The sequence below is a fragment of the Arachis ipaensis genome, chromosome B9 (assembly GCF_059453495.1).
Source record: "Arachis ipaensis isolate K30076 ecotype BB chromosome B9, ASM5945349v1, whole genome shotgun sequence".
Taxonomy (NCBI): Eukaryota; Viridiplantae; Streptophyta; class Magnoliopsida; order Fabales; family Fabaceae; genus Arachis; species Arachis ipaensis.
Window position 1 is genome coordinate 98,779,757 of NC_142444.1, and position 3,207 is coordinate 98,782,963.

A 3,207-nucleotide genomic window follows, 5' to 3' on the forward strand; every position below is an offset into this window, starting at 1 on the left:
CATTAACGTGAACTCTAATGTGGGAGGAGCAAGGAATCGCCAACGTTAGTGACACTCACCTTTGTCACTAACGTTGGACCAAGCCACTATGAGCCACGTTAGTTGCCACGTTAATTGCATTAACGTGGAAGCTAACGTGGAGGAAAGAAATGATGAGCCAACGTTAGTGACACTCACCTTTGTCACTACCGTTGGAGATGGCAATCACCACCACGTTAGTGGCCACGTTAAGTCAATTAACGTGAGGCACTAACGTGAGAAGGGGCGTTTGGAATGTTAGTGACAAAGGTAAGTGTCACTAACGCTCTCGAGGCTAAGGCATGCCCATGTTAAGAGACACGTTAGTTATACTAACGTGGACTCTAACGTGAGAAAAGGGGGGCTAAGAGCAACGTTATTGGCAAAGGTGAACGCCAATAATGCCTCCGATGTACCAAGAGGCAACGTTAGTGGTCACGTTAGTGCCACTAACGTTGAAGTTAACGTGAACCATCTTGGGCTAGGAACATTAGTGAAAAAGGTGATTGTCACTAACGTTCTCGAACCCACATTTTCATTTAACGTTAACGCCACTAACATCCTAGCTAAAGTCCATGCCTACTTCATACTTTCTCTACAAGTAAATCTGAGCCCACTGAAGATTCCAAACTGCTTCAACTCAAGATCCAAAGGCCCATATCCAAAGACTTGAAGAGCCAACTAGAAGATCAGAAGAGTAGTATATTTAGGAGTAGTTTTGAATTAGAGAACGGAGCTGGGGAGGCTTTTTGGCATTGAGAACCACTCTTTGTATAATTTTTCTTTCTCTGCAACTTCTAGTTTTTACTTTCAGAATGTATTTTCCATCTTTGTTTTCCATTCCCAGAGCTATGAACAACTAAACCCTTTCATTGGGTTAGGAAGCTCTGTTGTAATTTGATGGATCAATAATAGTTTTCATTATTCTTCTTCTTTCTTTTCTCTTGATTTTACTAGAAAGCTTTCAATCTTCATCCAATTGGGTAGTTATCTTGGAAAAGAATCTATTCATACTTGGATCTCTTTGGAACCTTGGAAGAGGAATGAAGAGATCATGCTAGAAATGCTTTCTCATGTTGGACCAAATTGGAGTTTGGACGGATATGGTGACATATAATTCTCCCAATACTTTGATTTGGAAATACATGTGGTATAATCAGTGACCATACTTCATCTCTTCTCATGAGCAATTAGACCAAGGAATTGGCTATTGATCAAGATTTGAGAGATTGAATTACCAAGGAATTGGAATTCAATCACTTAAGATTGCCAAGGAGATCAATGAATGCATTGATTGAGGAAGAGATGAAAATGAACTTGATCCAGAGAATGCAACATCTCCTGAGCTCAATGAATTCCCCATTTTTGATCTTACCCATTCTCTTTACTTTCTGCCATTTACTTTTATGTTCGGCTTCCCCATTTCCTATTTAAGATTCTGCAATTTATTTTCTGTCATTTATATTCAGTTCTTTATTTCCAACATTTACAATTTCTGCTATTTACTTTCCTACCATTTAATTTTCTGCAACTCTCAAATCAATTTCTGCTTAGCTCAACTAGAACATTCCTCCAATTAAAGTTGCTTGACAAATCAATCCCTGTGGGATTCGACCTCACTCTATTGTGAGTTTTTGCTTGACGACAATTCGGTATACTTGCCGAAGGAAAATTTGTTGAGAGACAAGTTTCCATGCATCAAGTTTATGGCGCCGTTGCTGGGGATTGATTTTGTATCAACAATGATTAGATTAGTTGATTAACTAGATTGAGCATTTTTTTTTCTTTTGTTTGATTTAATTTCATTTGAGTGATTTACTTTCAATTGTAGTTATTTTATTTCCTTTACCCATTACCCGTTTGTAGTGTTCTCTTATTTGTTACAATTCAGTTCACTAACCCACTAACTGTTTGATATATTGCATCACTCACACTAACAGCATTTCTGACAAGAATACTTCCTGCATTTATCTCTTTCTTGCTTGTGCCTTGTTGGTTGTATGACAGGTAGAAGAAGCGGGGCTTCAACTTTCTTTCATTCTGAACCTGAGAGAACCTTTCTTAGACTAAGAAAGAAGGGTTCTGGGATCTTACATAAACCCAAACCCAGGAAACTGTGGAAGTAGCATCCAAAAGCCAACCATAAGTGCCAATAACTTTGAACTAAAGCCACAGCTCATCACCCTCGTTCAGAACAACTGTTCATTCGGATGAAGTGTCCAAGAAAACCCAAATCAACATCTCACCATATTCTTGAGGATATGTGATACCGTGAAGTCTAATGGTGTTCATCCTGACACCTACAGACTGCTTCTGTTTCCCTTCTCACTCAAGGACAAAGCATCTAAATGGCTGGAATCCTTCCCGAAGGAGAGTTTAACAACCTGGGAAGATGTGGTGAACAAATTCCTGGTGAGATTCTATCCTCCTCAAAGGATCAATAGGTTGAGAGCTGAGGTACAAACCTTTAGGCAACAAGATGGTGAAACTCTCTATGAAGCATGGGAGAAGTTTAAGGACTTGACAAGAAGGTGCCCGCCAGATATGTTCAATGAATGGGTGCAGTTACACATTTTCTATGAAGGTCTTTCTTATGAATCAAAGAAGGCAGTAGACCACTCATCCGGAGGATCTCTGAACAAGAAGAAGACCATTGAAGAAGCCATAGATGTCATTGAGACTGTAGCTGAGAATGATTACTTCTATGCTTCTGAAAGAAGCAATACTAGAGGAGTGATGGAGCTGAACAACATGGATGCACTGCTGGCCCAAAACAAGATGATCACCAAGCAGTTGGCTGACCTTACCAAGAAGATGGAGAGGAATCAAGTAGCAGCAATCACTGCCTCATCACCAGCTCAAGAAGGAGTGAATACAGAGGCAGAAGGTGATCAAGAACAAGCCAACTACATTGGAAATTCATCTAGGCAAAACTATGATCCATACTCCAAAACTTACAATCCTGGTTGGAGGGACCACCCAAACTTTGGGTGAAGAAATCAACAAGATCAAGGCCAAGATCAGAGACGCCACAACCCCAACAACAATGCAGCTTATCAACATTTCACACAGAGATCATATCAGCACCCACCTAACAACACATCTCAACATCCATAACAAAGCCAAAATGGCCCTTCTCATCCCTCTAATCTCAACTCACCATCATCCGAAGATAGACTTTCAAGGATT

General features: G+C 40.1%; 1 non-coding gene across 1 annotated transcript; it reads right to left on the bottom strand.

Moving 5' to 3' along the window:
- Nucleotides 1-2,460: 2,460 nt before the first annotated feature.
- Nucleotides 2,461-2,567, bottom strand: LOC148545592 (small nucleolar RNA R71). Its single transcript, XR_015901401.1, has one exon. It is a non-coding gene; the product is annotated as a small nucleolar RNA R71 (small nucleolar RNA).
- Between the last annotated feature and the right edge of the window lie 640 nt (nucleotides 2,568-3,207).